Genomic DNA, 19,803 nt, shown 5'->3' with positions numbered 1-19,803 from the left:
TTGGAAAAATTACCCGCTCCAACTTCACCGAAGCTCAAAGGTGAACATGTACTGAACGCAAAAACGAAGCCCCAAGGGTTGGTGGAGGGTTTTAATTTCACATGCAACTTCCCCCGAAAATTTGACGGACAAGAACTAGGAACAGGGCAATTCCTGATCGGTGGCACGTACGTAATGTTGATTTTAGTGTCAGGATGTTGGAATTAAGCACTACTCGTGCTAGCTACTGGCTGTCCACGTGAAATTGAGTAGCAATTGGTTAATTAAATTCAGCGGTAAAGTGATGTGGAAAATGAGGTCCCAGGAACTAAAATCAAATTCTGTGGACACTATTTGCAAAGGAATAAATAAATAATGCTTATGCATGATTATTATAACTACTCAAGCGCTACCGTTCGAGAAGAACTAAATAAATTTGTAAAATTCTGTACGGAAGCTTTCCACATTTCTTCTGCATTTTCTTTCAGCTCAAAAAAAAAACTCCAACGAATAGGAATTCCCATTTAAATATTCAAAACTGATTGAGGCAGAAATGTAAGCAGTCCAATAATGGCAATGGTCATAATGCTCGGGCATGGTTTTGTGCTCTGCATTACTTCCCATCATCTTCAGCCTACTCGAGGGAAAATTGCCCACATCCTGCTGACTACCAAGCGCCCCCCAAAGCAAAGCACTGGAAAAGCCAGAAAAATAACAGATCCCAAGAAGAAAAAAAAGGGAAACAAATCAACTCAAGTCTATTTACAACTGGGCAAATCCTTCCTGCTACGTCCAGGTCGGAATAGCCATCTTGTGCAGCAACACGGGACGACCTCCACCAGCACTGGCAGCAACCCATCCAACCAGCACCGGCTGCTGCGAGTTGCATCCGTGCAATGCCTTGCCATCCGAAAAATGACGACACTGCGTCTCCGGACCAAAAGCCGAAGCCAAAAGTCTTGCACAAAGGACAAAACATCAAGCTTGCACAGGGCACACCGTACCGGCTCCAACCTGCAGTGTGATGGAACGCTTCAAACCGCTCCGGGGTCGCTCGCTGCGGGGAATGAAAAATCAAGTAAAAGCACTCAACATCCGGGAGCCGGTGCTTTGTCTGCCTTTCCTCTGCTTCTTGGTCGTCACTTTACAAACGACTTCACTACCGGTGCCTTTGCTTTTGGTGGCCGGCCCCCTCCTGTAGAGCGAATAAAATAGGTAAGCTGCTGCGAAAGGTACCTTTCCCTTCGTGCGCTTCAACTACGGCCCCAATTTGCTAGAACCATAGAATCGTTCGGCCCGAACCAGCGCTGCTGTGCGACAGCAGAACGAACGCAGCAGCAGCAGCAGCAGGACTTTCTGATTTCTATTTGCATATTATTTCCATTTCGTCCTTAGCGGCGATGGTCTCGCGTCCCAGGTCCTTGCCAAGCCCGCTGGTCCGTGAATGATGGGAGCGTCTCCGCCCCACGTCATGGGCGCTTCCGTGACTTCTGTATGCTGTCACATTCAGAACCGCACGAAGCAGAACACACACAAAAAAAGAAATAGAGATTCTCCCCATCATCACCACCCATCTTCCCAGGCCAAAGGGGGAGAGCGCAATAAAAGCACAATTTTACTTTAAAATTTTCGGAAAGTCGAATGGAAGGAATGTACGGTACAAAAAAAAACCCCATCACTTCCGGCTCCAAATGAGGCGGGGATGGATTTCTGTTGAACGACGTCTCAGCAAGAAAAACGAGAGAGGTAAAAACAGGAAATAGATATGCATCGTGGATTGTGTGACCGGGTGAGTGAAAAGTCACAGGGTACAGCTGATGTAACGGCCATGGTACAGCACAAGTGACGTATGGTATATGGGAATGGAAAAAGGAATGCTTTAAGAGACGGGTGACGGGAGAGCTAAGCAAAAACATCCTGGCCGGAAATTGAGCAAAAGGTGAAATGAGATAGTTGGCATAATAAAGTGGCAATGGTGGAGGAGCTCAATGGTGAAAAAACATCCAGACCATCAAGAGTGATAGATAATCAAGGTTACCGAATTAATTCGCAACATTTCAGCCATTCCCTGTAGCCAGTGGAATAATTTTTTGCGCTGTCTAATGTTGTTTTAAAGGATAATTGAGTGAATGTTATGCGAGTAGCTAACAAGGCTCGAAATGTCATGAAACAGAATGAATTTTACTTACTATTTTGATGATTTTTGGAATATACCTGGAGTACCGGAATAAAAGGTCTTACCTGCAAAGAAAGAAATAAAATCAAATGCCAATACTAATTATTTTTAATACTTGGGTTGAAGAGCATTTGAAATGTTGAGGAAGATTATAAGTCAGAATTTTCGTGCAAGCTGTAAGTTGAAATTCGAATAATTTTGAATACATAATGGCCTTAATTTCATTCCATATTGTGTCTCTCCAGCCAAAGGCAGATTTTTTATAATTTATAAGTGATTTCGCTCTTTGTATTTAAATATATTTCAGGTGCAATAGACTGTTAAATATTATCGAAAAATACTGCAAAAATCGAAAAAACGATAAGCTTGCTGTATTTAGTATATCAAAACTATATCCAAAGAAAGTAACGTATCACAATAAAATGTCGACATGTTAAAAGCGAAATTGTAGTCTTTCTCATGTAAATATTTAGATATAGTGGCCCTTTCCTATTTAAGTTCGTGGGCTGAAATATCAGCCTGTCAGCTGTTTGCATTGTATAGCAGTTTTCGAGCAGCTATCTATGTGGGTACAATATACAAGTGGGCTTATCCCAAGGTTTATGAATTTAGAGGGCTGATTTTTATCGCTTTTGTTTCTGAATGAAGATTTTCAGAGTTTGAGTATTCGTCAAGCCTCAAGAAAGCTTGTTTGAAGAAAAGTTTTCATCCATCCTGTCAAAAAGTGATATTCAAATTTGGTTTTAAAAAACATACTATGAGACCACCTGGACTACATACACTTTGATTCTAGATTCTACCACCTGATCTCTTGAATGCACCTTGGGATAAATGTAAACACCACCTTGTTTTGCCATTTTTTGAGCAGGTACTTGAATCTAATTCTAGCTTTGAGGCTGAAAATTGCAGGCCAGTTATTGTGTGGTTTTGTATGGAGTGTTGACATGATTTCAGCCTCCAACTCCAAACAAAAAACTGCTTAGAATCGTGAAGGGCCCCTTTGACAGATAAAATGTCAAATCAGTACAATTTGCTTCAAGAATTGTCCAATGCAGTATAAATTGCAATTTTGATTCGATTCGATTCGATTATCCGGCACTACAACCGCTTTGCGGTCTTGGCCTGCCTCAGGAGTGTCCGAAACCGCTCACGGTCTCGCCAATTTTGATAATGAATTTAATTCAATTACAAGCGAAAAATAGGAGAATATTCTGCACGAATCGTATCGAATCAATGATAAAGTGTATAAAAATACTAAATTGAATAAAAAATACCGAGTATTTAATTATATTTTGGTTCAACTTACGCGGATATTTGAGTGACGCGCATTCATCGGGAACGCAGAAACCGCGTAACTCGGGAATAGACTGTATTCTTTTACTGAAATCTAGGTATCAACCGATTTTTGTATTGCAATTACGTACATGATAAATTAACTTTCACGAGAATACACGGATTTAAAAGAAACGTCGCTCTGTCTTAATGCAAAATACCGAGCAAATGACACACTAACACGCATTGAATTTAAATTTGCGATAACAAATGAAGCTGAAACAATGTAACGCATGTGCTTGCAGCCCCCAAAGGTATGATTTATGACATAAAGCTGTTATTTATGTTCTCAACCGTGAATCGGACACGCCATGCTCGCGTTAAGTAAAAGTAAGCCCGGCAACATTGTACCGCAACCGTTGTTCCACTAGGCAGAAGTGCAAAAGAAAAGGCCCCATTACACATGATTTCGCTTTTTTCGCGTGTAATTTTAGAAGCAGCATTTTCAGCCACTCTACAGCCACTTCACGGTGATCTGGATCATAAGATCATCTGGACGATGGCGAGATAGAGAGCAAGAGCGCGAGAGAGCTCGCCCGGGGAGATCACACGCCCAGGTGATGGTCGATTGTAACAAAACGCGAAAAGAAAAACCATCTTCCCGGGCGATTGTCAAGGCAAGGTGGCGAAAGGTGGTTACCAACATCCATCCCCATTCGACAATGTAGTCTCGTTTGCCCGTCCCGGTCACCGGTTGAAGTACGTCTTACTTATCCGCACCGATGGGCGCACTTGCAGCGGTACCACAGCGTGAAGTGTAATCTCATCGAGGTAAAATCGCAAAAATGATATAATCCAGATCCAGCCGGCAGGAGGGAGGAAAGAAGGAAGCGAAAAGCACAAAATACAAAACCTTCCGGATGGTCTGCTGTCGGAAAAGGTGCGGAGGGGTATTCGACAGGTTTCGACCCTTGAAGTGTACTCGAGGGTAGATCTCATTTTGTTTCTGGTTCGCCTTAACGCCACCGCCATCATCCGCATCATAATCATCGTAATGCGCTCGAGTGTGCGGCGAGGCGAAAGGTGATAATTTTTCTTGTAAATAATTTTCAATGAAAGCCGTACCTTCTTTACCGACGGCCGATGGTGATGGGCCCCAGGTGATGGTGTTGATTATTGTCGTTCGCTTGGGGCAAAGGACAAGAAAACCGCAACAACAAAAAAATAAAATTATTACCTCAACAGGCGCGAATAATTCACAAAGCGGCCGCACAACATTGATGCATAAATTGATGACTGTGGGACAGCGCTTTCCTTTCGCTTGCACGGCGTGTGTGTGCCACAAATGTGCACTTACACTCACAGCGTGGTATGCCGTGCGGGATTGCGAATTATTGTGCAGCTGCGCCCACTATGCAGCAGTTTGCCCTTTGGTGCAGCATATGCAAGCCGTGAGGAAAACACAAGCGAGTGATGATGATGATGATGGACACAATCTGGACGGAAGGGTGGCAGATAATCGGCATGCTCTCGCTTTGACGAGCGTGATGGGAAGCGTGTTCGGAAAAGGTTGCATCGCAGTTTCACGGAATGCATTACTGCGAATGGTAGGAGGATGAGTGTTGGGTGCTTGTCAGAAACAAAAAAGAGGAATTTTGCGTCTAGTATGGGTACGGGGCTGGTGCTTTATTACATCACAGTGCTGTGAGAGCCAGTGAAAGAAGTTATGGTTTTATGCAGTCGTTGTACTGAGTTATGCAAACGTAACAAGTATGCTGCGTTAGTACTTGGGACAACCGATAAACTTTAAAAGCGATCACACAAATGTCACTGCTGATTGATGCATAACGAAGTAACTCTTTCTTTTGCTGAGCCTCAGTTGGGACTCTTTCTTGTCTTTTTGACGATGTTAGCTCGTGTGAATTGTGGGATTATTTTAGTATGATATCAGCTAAGATGACATGTAACGTTTGACAGTTTTTGTCGTGCACGCACTTTTAAAGAAAAATAAAAAAAAAAGTCAGTTAGTTCCAACTACGAGTTATGCTATTTTCCCTTGAGTTTAATTGAAAACCAATAAAAAAATTGGTCAATATTGTAATGCGCCTAGGCATACCACCAAGTATTACGGGATTTTCTAAGTCTCTTTCAAATGTACACATTATTATTCATCACCTTCAAGATGTTTTTCAACAGCTGTCAAATTATGTACTTGCACCATACAGCGGTTTCCAAGTCAGTTTCGAATGTAAACGTTGTTATTCACCGCGTGCCGTATTGCAATTAATGCATCAATCTGATAATATTTAATTTTTTCCGCATGATTTTCAAGACGTCTCAAGAAGGACTGAGTTTGAGAGCTCTATATTATGTATTGGAAATCATGCTGATGCAATTAAAAATTATTATGATGGAAATGAAATGTCGGTGTCAATGAAATTAAATGAAATGTCGAATGTCAAATCGATGGGGAATAACATTTTATACGTCGCGAATAACAATGTTTACATTCGAAACTGAATTGGAAAACCCTGTAATAAAATTGCAATTCTTACACATGATTTTCAACATATCACTGACAATTGTCAAACTCAATCCAGCTTGATACGTGTTGAAAATCAGCAGGAAGAACTGAAATATTATTGTGACGCAAATTCAATATTTGACATCGGTTGAAAAACATCTCGCAAGTAACGAAAAATGTGTAGATATTGGAAATTGACTTGGAAATCCTATAAAGACAATCTTTTCATTAATGAGTGAATCTTTGGCTTTATTTAAAACCTGGTAAATCCTGTCATTTTCTTTCTTTAAGGTAGAAATTATTATAGCAGTGATTGAACTCATCAAGTTTGTTTATGGTTTATCAACTACTGTACTCATCTTACTAAATCTTGATCAAATTACTAAACAAAAAACAACTACTGAGTAAACAAACATAAAATAAGCTTCAATGTAACCCTTCTGTCAGTACCCAACGGGACAAAAGTAGAAAGCTTGGAGCAAAATAATCGTTTGTCTCCCTCTATCCTCTATTCCGCGCTTGCTTGCACTCATGCGCGAGCGCTCGACTATATTCTCTCAGAACTGAGTATTCGCAGTTCAACCCGTGCAGTGAGAATGTATGTGTTAATGTGTAGCGAAATTTGTCTCTGTATCTCATTCCCCCACCCCCAAAAACCACATTCACTCTCCGCGCACTCTTACAATTTTGGCGCGCACGCTACATACAACATAATACAAAAGGTCGTTTTAACCGCGCGCACTGATCAAAGTCGCGATGGTTCAATCGGAACGCCGACGCTCCAAGTCAGAGATATTTGGTCTGAAGAAAAAAGTTTTTCTGACCAAATCGACAACACACACGCGACGACACACATCGTCACATCGACCGCCGTCGATGGAAGTGAATGATGTTCTAAAAATAGATCTGTGGGGCGAGTGAGAAGGAGGAGGGGCGTAGAACAAGAGTACGCGTGAGAGTGAGTCGTCGCGTGCGTGTGTGTGGGGTGTACACGAGAGAACTCATTTTTTTGCTCTTTCCTGGAACCCAGATGTTCTACATTCTTCTGATTTTAAGCAACAAAAGTAGAACGGGAAGTAGAAGGCTACTTCATTTCTACTTTCCTTGCTACTTTCGAGCGTGTTGACTCGCTTGGGTATAAGCTGTCAAAACGGGCGGCCATCGAGATACTACCCTGTCAAGTTACGACGATTCCCAGGAACAACGATTTTGATTTCGACAATTAAAAGTTACATAAACATTAAAAAACAAAATCTCCAACTATCCAATATTGAAACTATTTATATCCTGTTTTTTGGTTTTTGGGTTACAATAAAAACATTATGGAACATTGTTTTAAATAAAATACACGATATCATAGATTTCAACTTCGGTTAAAAACTTTCTATTACAGATATTTGAAATAATAATATTTGACAGATATTTTACTTTTTGCGATTAACGCTTTGCTTTGGGACATTTGTTGATCCTAAATACAGTTGTATGTCGGGGGTCACCTGTAATAAGAATGTTTTAAATATGAGTAAAATTGCTTTAGATGCTATAACGTCTTCAAAATTGTATGTTAAAAGAAAAACCACTCATTTCAACATATTCTGGAGCATTATCAAAACAATTATCTTCACTACGTAATTCTTCCCTTTGCATGTTTTCACACTTTCTCAAATATTTTTGTAGAACTATTGCCTCCTCACCTGAATGTAAAGATCACACAATCCAACCGCGGTAATCGTACGTTAACAATGATCGCAAGGAATGTCGTTATCTCTGGCAGTCGCTTTTCACCGGCACTAAGTATTCCATTCTGCTAGTGCTAGTGCTTCCGTGTACCACTTACCTTAACCTCTTTATTTTTTCTTCCGCAACCGAACGCTTGTAATTCAAAACAAAGCAACTAGAATGCATTTGTTTGTGTGTGTATGTGTGTGAATGTTTGTGGCTGGCACTAAACATAAACCTGTCACGATCAGAGCGAGCGCAAAGACACGGAGACTCGCTTTCCCCCCCGGCACGCCGCACGGATCAGCGCATTCTAAGAAGATGCAAATGCATTCGCAAGCTCGCCCCCGTACCTGTGCGGCAACAATTGTCACAGCATTTCTCATCCACTTTCTCCGTACCATGGTCGACGCGCGTGTGTGTATATATTCATGAGCACTGTCTGCCGGATGCAATTTCATCAGCTCATATCTCCGGTTTCGCCGATTCCGATGCAAACATGGCATCGCACGGCAGATTGTGGAGATTGTGTTGCATGCAGATGCAGCGCTAGACATTACTAACCCAGATAATGGCCACGGCACACCGAAAGGTATGCACCTGGGGGCGAGAACCGCGATGCGAATCGCTTATCCCCCCAATACGGGGTTTAGATGCTTATCGAACCGTCACCAGGCGGCTGTCACCGAGAGAAAGGTTTGCAGCAGCAGCAGCAGCGCAATGCAATTATTTTACACTTGGCGAAACGCATTAGGAATTGCGCAGATGGTACATATAGCAGAGTGAGCGAAGGAACAAAAAACAAAACTCCATTTAGCATGCAATCCCGAGTGGGCAAAGAGTCAGTAAAAACACAAGGGTTCGTCACCGGTTGACTGGCAGAAACGGTGCTTGCGCGCGAACCAAAACTTAAACTGACCCTTTTTCTGAAGCCCAAACATTGCACATTGCTGCACCGTGCGCTGTGCGGCGCTCGCCCAGCAATGGATGCACTATTTGCTAGCCGTTTCGAAACAAACGGCATAAATCGTGTGTCGGAAAACCGGTTGATTGTATGCAGAAAATACAGGCCTGAGAATGGAGATACCTTTTTTGTTGCTGCTGCACTTATTTATCGTAGCATGGAGCCGTTCACAGGCATGCATTGGGCTAGGCACGCTCTTTGTAGGCTTCCCCGGCAGCAAAACTGTTTTGTTGCAAACGTGAGCGTGTACGAGCGGGATCTAGCACACACATGCACACGCCGAGAGCAGTTGAAATACATTATTTCCAATCACACCTGCCGCCCCGTGAGGTTTCACATGACTCGTTCCCGGGGCATAGGAAAATGGTGAACGCCAACGGGAGAGGGGGAGTGATTGAAAAGGATGCTAAATAATGGAGCATAGAAAAAAACGGAACGAGCAACACCTTCAAGAAGCTGAGCCGTATCGATGGGAATGCTCGCATGGTATATATACAGTTTTGCCACTCTATGTCGGCGCGAGAGGGTGCTAAGCTAGCAAATGGTTGGGACTGGAAAGGTGTGAACACGTGCAGAGATTATGGTATCGGATCTTGTTAATGCTAACATTGAGGCACTAACGCGCTCGGATGCATTGGGTGCATCCCGTGTCAGTGGTTGATTGTCGATTATGCGAAACAACGCGATCGGTGTGCCAGGTGCTGGTTAGTTGTGTCATGTTTCTAAAAAGGATTAAACTTGAGCTGATTTGAGAGAACGCAGTGCAGGGAGATGGTACATTGACAATGGTGTATCCGAGGAAAGAACATCTGATTTCAATAGGATTAATATAGCAAGATATTTGCTTATATTAAATAGGCATTGTTCAAGCGCTACATATTTCCACAGCCGATAAAAATATTAATTAAAAAGATGCATAGAATTGAAAAAAGGAAGCTGTGATTTTTCAATAATGAGAAACCATATTAAAATTAATCAACCATTTTCTATGAACTCAAAAAAGGATGTTTTTTTTTTAAATTATTTTACAAGAACTGCACGATTTTCTTCTTTGCTTGTGTTTTAAGGTCATTGGAAAGCCAAAAAATATGAAATGAAAAAATGTACTGTGTTTAATATTATTCCATATTACGTATCCGTAAGCCATCCGGTTCGAAGGACCATGGTTCAGCCACAGTCTGTCTGATGAAGCATCGACTAGTAATCATTTTTTTTTTATACTGCTGGTTGAAAATTTAATTAAAAGAGTTTTTTCCAATAAACGTATCATTTTTTTTTTCGATAAATGCACCATTCGCACTTTGATGCACTTTGATGATTTTTGGTGTATTAAGGATTGCCGAAGCAAACAATGAAAGATGAAAAAATATCAGTATATGGTTTTTTCAATTTAAGCAAGGAAGCTGATTCAATTTGACAATTACGTTCTGTCATTTTGAATTTCATAGCATGCGGTACAACAAATGTGCATTTTAGAATTGTTTTTTTTTTTTTAATTTTATTTTTTTCTGTTTTTACAGATTAGTTGGCGTCTGTTCAGGCTTAAATATTCCGAGCAGAAAATCTAAAAAATTCGCTTGTTTTGCGTGTAGTTTTGTATGAAGTGTTGTCACAATTTCAGCTGCCAAGCGTCGAACTCCACATAAAAAAGCTGTTTAGAATCGTAAAAATCTCTATTGTTAGTGAAGCATTTAACGATAGATCCGTTTTAAAGATCTTTTTTTTCATACCTTGAAAACAGTTACATGAAGACATAATCAATGTTGAAAATTTTATAAAACCAATAATTAATCAAATAACTTTGTTGTACGGTTGTTATTCAGATATAATACTTTGTTGGCTCCTTCTTACTTGAAATGAACTTAATGTAATGTTAATTGGACTCTATAGCACCCTTGTTTAACAAATCCAACAGGAATTGTCATGAAGCCTGTTTGAAAAGGGTGCCATATAGTCCAATTTTTATCGTATGAAGTTCTCTTCCAATAAAAAAGAGTCTAGGAACCCTAGAACCCTAACAGTCTATCATAATTTCATTCCTTTAAAAATGTAAAACCCTTCCGAAATTTCTATACAAATGTAACAATTTAATAAATCACGAGATGTAGAAAAACTGGTCTAGCTGTTATGATAACCAGCAATGAAGATGTGCAGGGCAAAGAATTAAAAGATATTTTATTATTCCACGAAAAATTGCTTGCTTCTCACATTCCACCGTGGCAGATAAAAACGGAACAAAAAATTATTGATCGTCCCATCGATTCCCGCAAGCAAGCCGATCGGTGGTAGGCAGGCGCTAGCGGATGAAGATCGGTCCATCTGCTGCGGCCTGATCCGCTCTTGTCCGACCGACCTGACGTGTTGCTCGGATTGCTCGGGTCGTAAATCTTCCCCCGGCGGGGATCTCCAGCTGGGCCAGTGTCTCGTTGCTCAAGACACCACCGCAGTCCGTGCGCAGGCTGATTTACACTCGCACTCGGCCAACTCGGCATCGGATCGACAATTTCGCTCGGTTTGCTGCTGCGCAAGATCGCTCCGCTTCTGAAGACACCGGGGTTTGGTTTTTTTGCACTGCCGATGTGTGGCACTGGCCCCAAGAGCGTGGCAGGAAACACGGGCCGGGTTGCAACCATAAACAAAGTTTGATAGAACGCGCTTTTTGTATGTCCCGCCCGTCCCTTTGCGGATGGTGAGTGGAGGAGAGCGACTCGCGTAAATTGCATCACACGCGCACACACCGAGATCGGCGGGCCAGCCTTTACCTCCGGCGTTGCCTGTGGAACACGCCCGAGGGGTCCTGGTGTGATGCAAAACCGGGACTGCGGACTCGTCGTCGTAGCGCTCGCGCAGGGTTTTGCTGTGTGTCGATCGGCGTACGTAGCAAAACACACAAAAGCAAAACATCGCAGAAGGCAAACGATGAACGAAACAAAAAAAAAAAAACCCACCACCAACAAGCACATTGAAACATACCAAGCTAGACCAGCAAAAACACATTGTGAATTGCCGCAAGGGGGGCCTCACCAATCGGGGCTAGATAAAAATACATAAATAAAGGCAGAATTTTAATGCTATTCCCTTGTTGGCGTGCTAGTGCTAGCTCCCCTCGTTCGATTGTCGTACCGGGTAAAAAAAAAGCCGCAGCACTTTGTTTATAGAGCAAGGAGGGGGTAGGGGAGACGAGGAAAAATCGCGTTCCCGATCGATGTTTTGCTCTGCACGGTGCTGGGAGCGTGATGGAGTTATTTCTACCAGCTGGGAATCGATCGTTAAACATACAACAGAGAAGAAGGAAGAAAAAAAACCAGCCAAACGGAAACCCCAGCATAGATCAAACGGTTTTTAAATAGAGCTGGTTGTTTTTGCTGCTGCTGTTGCTGGATTATGAAATATTTATTGTTCAAGATCGAAGAAAAACGGCGTACATTGATTGAAAATCCAGATTGAACTGTTTCAAGTGTTGCGATGAGCAAAGGTTTAAAGCGTTATAATTGCACGTGAATGTTTGCAGGAATACAATATTTATAGACAATTTCAGTATTAAAATGATTAAATATGTATGGAAGAATTATTACAAAAATAGGTTTTTATTATAACATCATAGAATAAGAAAGAAATTTGAAAAAAAAACTATTGAAAATTATAAATACTATTGTACATGTTATCAGAGATTTGTCCAGACATTAAAGTACTGATACTCTAATCAACTGTTGGACCTGCAATTCAAGAAAAAATCTCTTACGCGCAAGACATCACCGTGTCTAACAGTCGTTTAATATCAATCGAATTGGTGTTGGCGTTTGATAGCCATCGTCAGTACCTCGTGCTATAGGTTGAATTCACGAACAAAACAATTTTTCAATCGTGCGCACCTTTGTGGATCTAATTTGATTACTGCGGGACACCAAAGCGGGAAAGACGGACACTTAGTCATAGGGAAAGATGGACACCGAATTTGTTGAGTTATTTTACTTCTGACCTCAATTGGTGATGAATATATGTCTTCAAAAACCTTAAATAAGGGTATTTTGAAGATATAAACCATTACGCAACTAGAAAAAGTAATAAATAAGCGAGCAATGAAACACCGGTCACAATAGGAGTCATGCGTTATGCTATTACTCGCTCGACGCTGATGAGGTTCTTCACGAAATCCAATATCTTGTCACGACTTGGACAACTTTAATAAATAAAAAAAGATAAAGTACTGATATCAAATCGTTTAGGAATAGATGAGATATTCTATGGGTTTACCGATATCAAATAGTTCAATCGTCAATGTAAGAAATGGCTGGACCTATTAACAAGTCCCTCAAATATGCTGTGGTCGCGGACTTTCCGCGGAATAATTTCCTAAAGCGAAGTTTTAAATTGTTGTTCTGTAAGCTGGTGCAACGTCTACTATTAGTGCCCGATACTAAAAAATGCCTTAGATTCTGCATTCTACGTTCTATTAGAAGCGCCGGTTACAATTCCTAAATTCACGGCTGAATGAATCGTCGTTGCAATTGACCAAGAATTGGTTTATAAACGTACCAGGATGTGGAAAGCGATAGAATCTGTTAAAATACTGTAAAACTCTTCAATTTCCAACGTTTGTTAAAGGTGTCCATCTTAGCCTTTATGTTGTCCATCTTTCCCATATCAGGTGTCCGTGTTACCCGAACATTTCAAAACTGCACGAAAAAAATCATGTTTTTCATTCATCAAAACACACAAAAATCGATGGAAACTTAAACGTTTCAACACATTTTCTAATAAAACATGATTATAAGATAATGTATGCATATTTTCATGGTCGTTGCACCTATGTATCCTTAGATTTTCCTATTTCCCTTAACGTGTCCGTCTTTACCTACCTTCCCCTACTTAGTTTGCATTTTTATATGAATGCACTCAAAACGCCTTTTCAGCCGTTTTCTAAGATGAACATGGTAGAAAAAGTGAAGTTTAAAATCATATTTCTCTATCCATTGCTTTTGCTCGTCGATTTCTGCTTCACCTACCCGGAGCGATGTAAAAATTCCCTCCTCCTTCTGTGGCATTTCTTTTGCGAGCCCGTGAAGTAAACATAAAGCATTTTTCAACCCGTTTATGTGTGGTCCCCCTTTTGGATGTTAAAGCAGCCGGCACATATTGCACGCCGATGCGTTAATGAATGAGGAGCGTTCCGGGGGGAGTTAAACCGAGGCAGGGCTATATTTCCGCTTTCATTAGTCCGTGGACGACGACGCTTGTTGTTTGCTCTCCATTATGCACCCCGGTGTGGAGTGTTTTAATGGGCAAACATTATTTGCGTTATTTGCATCGCCAACTGTTAGTGAGGTTAGTTTTTTGTTTTGTTTTGTTCGCTGCATTGTAGAAGAGAGAGAGAGATCTTTTCCCGTCTGTTGCTCCTCAGCCGAACGGTAAGCTACACCACAAAAGTAAATGCATCTGAATACCGCACCATAATTCGCCTTTATTTCCTTCCATCCATGCATTCTTGCCTCCAGAGATAAGGGGGGAGGGGGGCAACATTGGCTGTGGGTTGTTTTCATAATGAGCTTTTAATTTCACACAATGGTGTTCTGCACCATACTGTATTATTTCGCAAGCGAAAAGGATTTTGATGAAAGAAACGCGTCTGTGCTGGGAGAATGAATCTCAATTCACAGCGCTACAAATTAATGCGATGATGAGGGCAGTAAAGTATGAACACGCTAAGCAAAACTAAATAAAAATCTTTTTAAAACATTTCAATCACGTTTTACGTTAATTCGGCAAAACTCATTCTAAGGCACAAAGAGGACCAAGTTGCTATCATCGCCAAAGACTCAAAGCGTTCGGTTATTTATGAAACAGCAGCTGGTGCACCAGCACACCCAAAAACACCAGAGCTGGAGGTGAATCTCAAAACAGCATCCAATATTGGATCGTTGTGCAGTTTCATAAACACGTAATGTGCACGATGGGCCAGATGATACCCCGGATTGAAAGAGACAGAACCCTGTTGCGCTAATAAACGCCATGAACCGGTCAGTGGCATTTCAGCGCAGTTCAGCTTGGATCCTTACGTAGCAGAGAAAATCTCCGTCCATCTGTTCCCATAATCGCAACACGTTCGCACACTTTGGTGGGAGAAAGCATAGGTAATGGTAATTTAAAGTTCTGTAAAAGAAACACAAGCAGAGCGAATTGATGGCACTGTATTTGCATACCTTAAAAAGGATTTTGGTAGTGTATGCGTGTGTGTGTCATTTCACGTTAAACTGGCGCATTAGATGACACGATCGAAGCTTCCAAATAGTGCACACTGAGATGAGCAGTGGTCATATGGTTTAAAATTAAGTACTGTTACAGTTCATGGAAACGGACATGAGCGGTTTCGGACACTCCTGAGGCAGGCCAAGACCGCAAAGCGGTTGTAGCGCCGGATAAGTAAGTAAGTGACTCTTACAGTTCAATTGATCCATCAATGATTGATAGTAATTGATCAATTTAACAAATGATGATAATCATAGCAAATCTTGCTAACAATACACGTTTTTCACGACTTTTTCCATGCATTAACATTGTTAACATACACGAACAACTTTATCTTACAAACAGCCAAACATGTACAGTCAATCCAAAAAGTATTCGTCTAGCTGGACATTTTACAGAAATAGACGAATTATGGCCGAAATAGGCATGGGACGGTAAAAGTTTGAAGATTTGATAAAGGGACTATTAATACACGTACTGCTAAAAAACAAGCATTTAAATAATGCAGTAGCAACCAAAATACATAAGAAAACTTAAAAAAAGTCGTTTGATGGGCGCGCAAAAAGTATTCGTCCATCTAGCTTTTTAAACATTTACGCTGGACAAACACTACGTAGACGTGAATTAATTTTATCATTATCAATCTGCTAATGATTTACTTCTAAATCAATGCATTTCTGTTGTTTCAATGGCACTTCAAGCGGTCAGAGAGGCACTAAAGGGGGGAAAGTTAAATGAATCGAGCATGATGGCGAAAATCGTATCTTAATCTTATGCATAACCTATCCTACCCATTTTTGAAGGCTACAAGGCATGTGGGATGCCTCATTCGTTCATTTGATCAGCGTTTGGTCATTTTGTCACACTAATTATGCAAGCAGCCATCCTTGACGGTTAATCTAACGAAAGAAGCGGCTTAATGTCCAACAAATTAAATATTACTCAGGAATTAGTGAATTTTATGATGGCCAATAAGATCAGGAAAATATATGTGTTGTGACAACGTCGTTTGTTTACGTTGGCGGAACTACACAATTTCTCGTCATGATACGACTTTGTAGGGTTCCGCAGCAAAGGTCAACGTAGGGCTACAGTGCCCTCCATTGCTAACGGAAAGGGCGATGATGGGAGGAAACGAAGCGGTATAAATAGAGCCGAAGGAAAAGTCTTCGGCCTCTTATTTGCGCCACAATAAGAAGAAGGAGGAATAAAAACTAAATTTGTGATTTTTCAACACCGAAATATCTACATTTTTCACCTTCTTTTAATCGTTTCGCAACAATATGGGTCAAATTTGGTTGATGGGTCATTTCATCGTAGCTGGTCATGTTATGGCTTGAATGACTGAGTTGTTACAAACATGTTTTGTTTGAATAGTACCATACGCAAAAAGTGGCCAAATCTGGTAAGGAGCATCAAATAATTCAAAAAATAATGTCAAACTAGGCTCTACTAACATATGACAACAAGTTTAACTCGTCAGGGTCATACGGGTCATAGTTTAACTCGCCACCGTCTACTGTAGTTAAAACAGTCTACTAAGATACAGCATCTAAATTTCGTGTAACTGTGGCACCATGGTGTCATGATACTAGGGCTCAGTGAGGAAAGGTGAGCTTGAAAAATGATTCAAAATGATAGGAGACGAGATGGAAAAACATATTAATGGAGTTTTTAAGTACTTTGAGTCCCAGTTCTGAGAAATTTTACTTTAAAAGTACCACATGTTTCAAGGGCAGTCGAGCGGTAGAACATACAGAGCCTTGCCATTTGCCCAAAACACCAAACCTGCTGAAATTATACTGATGAAAACGGTTTGGTAGACTCTCAATATGATATCAATTGCCAATTTTTCAATGGAACTAGGCCACGTGATTCGGAAAAACAATATTTCTACAAAAGATTAATTGGAACAAGTCTTGTAGGAAAACGCCCTTTTTGAAGTTCAAATGAATTATGGCGTTGGTTACGAATTACGATTCAATAGTCTTTGTTTTCTTATGCATATTACGACAAAAGTCTGATTACTAAGTTTTATAAACAAAATTGAAATGTCACCTAGTACGTTCCAAACCATCCCACTGTTCACCGAAGCGCTTTCAAGAATTGCAAACTGCTCTGTACATCGGAATAAACAGCATTTTCTACAGGTGGTGCTATTTACGACTACCGTTTTTTTAAAAGATTGTACTTCTTCTTTTTAATGTCTGCGAATTAAAATAATAAATATTCAATGTACAAAATTGAACAACTAAGCAATAAGAATAATCTAACACGTATTTAACCAACTTTACACGCTAAAGCAGCTTTCTTTCGTACGTTCGTACCGGTAATCGTTCCGGCAGAGCTGATGAAACTCTCATCCCATCGTTCGAGATGCTAGTGCTATAGTGTAGTAGGAATATATCAACTTCACCACACACCAGCACACCAGCAAGCTTCTACTCTATCTTCTCTTTCACACCCTCTGCTCGAAACCCAAAACCCCTCGCCCCGGTGGGCGTTCTGATATGTAAAGCTGCGTTTTACGACCATAATTCCCCTATCGTCGCCAACAGTCACTTATTGGATTAGAGGGCACGCGTTCTTATCGAGCCCGGCACACCGGCCGGAGGCGTTATCGTGTCTTTCTGTTGGTTGGTTCATGTTTTTGATTTAGTTTTCATGTTCATTCACGCCAGCAAAAAACAAAACAAACTCTCAAACGTCAGGTTTTTGCTCCCCGATTCATCTGAAAGGCTTTGGTGAATAAACGAAGGCAAGAAAAACACGATCATGCCCACACGGCGGGAGGGCTGAACACACTTGCTCCGTTCATTGTGTCAAAAACACATTTGCTGTACGCAAAAAGGCAGCCCACACGCTCCGTGGGGCAGCTGGAAAGTTTGGAATAAAATTTGGCGTTGGATGTTTATTTATGAAGCCACATAATTCCTACTCCTTCGCTCGTGTCACCATGGCACAACCAACGATAACAGCGCAAACAAACGGTGCGGTTGTATAACAATCGATATCGTTCTCTTGCTACACTAGTTACAGCTAGTTTTCATAGAGCTGCTGGGAGGATGGGGGACTCCATCCATGATCATTGTATCGTTTCATGGGCGATTAATTATGTGTGAATATTGATACAGGGGAGGAAAGTAAATTATTGACTCCCAGCGTAAGCTCGTGAAAAAGAGGATGCAAATAACAGAAAGGAAGCTCCAATTCTTAGCTGTTTTGCTAGGCGTGTAGGCGGAATTTATGGAAGCTCTGAAATGAGAAGATTTTTTTACTCATTCGCTCTCCACCACACTACAAGCCTCACTAATTTAAAATAAAAAAAAAACTTGAACATTCTACAGGCAAGCGCAACATAATTGGATTTACTGTGAGATTGTATTATGTTCCGTTTGCTTTTATTTCAGTCTTGTTATGCTATTTTTCCTGCGTCCGCAAGGGCTCTGTTTGCAATTCCTTTTCGGTCAACGATCTGCACGAGTCAGAGAGCAGAAATAAACAACTATTTATTTAAAAAAAAAACCTCATCCATTTCTAGGCAGAAAGCGAATGAGCAGCACCCCAGCAACCGGAGGAAAAGTGCAATGCCGGGCAGCGCGCTGAATGGAGTGATATTAAAATTGCTTACCGTTTTTTTACACTATCGAGCGCAGAACGATCGGGTCGTCGTAGCTCATCTCTTTTTCGTGGCTCTGGTTGCTACTCCGCGGTCCACGTAATCCATTCTGCTGCAATTAGGACCAAGCGCGCCGGAAAGGCTGCAAAAAGGTGAAAAGAGCATTAAGGTTAGTGGTGGTATAAATGTGATTAAAACGTAAATCAGTAAGCTAGAAGCGCTCGTAGAGAAGGATAGGTTGTGATTGCATTAAATAAAAACATCGCAAAGGACATTATTTAACAAAAAAATATTGTAAAAAAATTCCTACACCTACACCACTTAATGCGATGCAAAGCGAGCCTCATTGTAAATTGTGATCCGTTTACCGAACAACCTGTATGAGAGAATAGCACCTTAAAGGTGTTTCCTGTGTATTTAGGCTATACTTACAACCCATTTTCCCAACCCAAACGTACAAAAATGGCAAAAAAAAAAAAACAAAAAATATCTTTCACACCGCAAAAAAAAAAAAACAAAAACTCTCCCTATCGCACGTGCCGATCATCGGCTTTTCGGAACCGTTTGCCGAATAAATTGCCCTCCACATCAAACAATGGGTGCGCGAGAAGGCTCCCATAAACACACACTCACAAACATGCACGCCCTTGTGTAAAGGTGTAAAAGGAAATCCACCCTCTCCCCAGTCCACCGATCGCGGGGTCGAAAATCAGCCAAGGAAAACGAACCACTCCGGCGCACCGGCAGCAGCGCTATCAGCAGATCAGGCATCAGTGCACGACCCGATCCCGCGCTCTTTCGCCACGTCTCATATCCAGGCAGGACATATCGCAGGCATGGGTGCATGGTCCCACTGTATGTGTGTGTGTGTTTGGTGGTACCGCCGTTTGTTAGTTTTTTTTTACAGCCAGAGCAATCATCAGCACAAGCTGATGATCGAATTGAACTTGAGCAAAAAAAGACCCCGGCGCATGAAGAAAGAGGAACCACTCAGGTCCACCGGCAAGTCCGGCCGCTGGTTCCTCTGGCCGGTTGGAATAAATGTATTATTTAAGCATAAATTTATCGATTCACCGAACAAGGTGTTTTTCGTTGCCGTTGTTCCCAGTCCCAGGAGGTGAGAGGAATAGGGCGATCGCCTTTCGCGAACGGCTGGAATGTATACAAACGGCAAACAAAAACCGTTCGCGCAAAACCGAACCGGAAAGCAAAGGGGCAAGGGACCTTTGGGGAACAATTTACAATTTAAAGCCACCCTACTTTGCTGCTTCTTGGTCGGCCAGAGATGGACACAACGAGCAACT

At 41.4% G+C, this 19,803-nt stretch overlaps 1 protein-coding gene across 9 annotated transcripts in view; it reads right to left on the bottom strand.

The window, feature by feature from the left end:
* The window catches only part of LOC121600455 (insulin-like growth factor-binding protein complex acid labile subunit), a 202,954-nt gene that overhangs the window by 38,774 nt on the left and 144,377 nt on the right, over positions 1 to 19,803 (bottom strand). For 8 of the 9 annotated variants that reach the window (XM_041929061.1, XM_041929059.1, XM_041929062.1 and 5 more), the window contains one exon: positions 18,512 to 18,641. The gene's annotated coding sequence lies outside the window, so the exon portion shown is untranslated. Of the gene's footprint in view, positions 1 to 2,168; positions 2,221 to 7,379; positions 7,448 to 18,511; positions 18,642 to 19,803 lie in introns of all 9 variants that reach the window. The other variant, XR_006005828.1, reaches the window with a different exon arrangement.

The sequence above is a fragment of the Anopheles merus genome, chromosome 3L, assembly GCF_017562075.2.
Source record: "Anopheles merus strain MAF chromosome 3L, AmerM5.1, whole genome shotgun sequence".
Lineage (NCBI taxonomy): Eukaryota > Metazoa > Arthropoda > Insecta > Diptera > Culicidae > Anopheles > Anopheles merus.
Note: the sequence above shows the minus strand (reverse complement) of the source record. Positions and strands in the feature narration are given on the sequence as shown.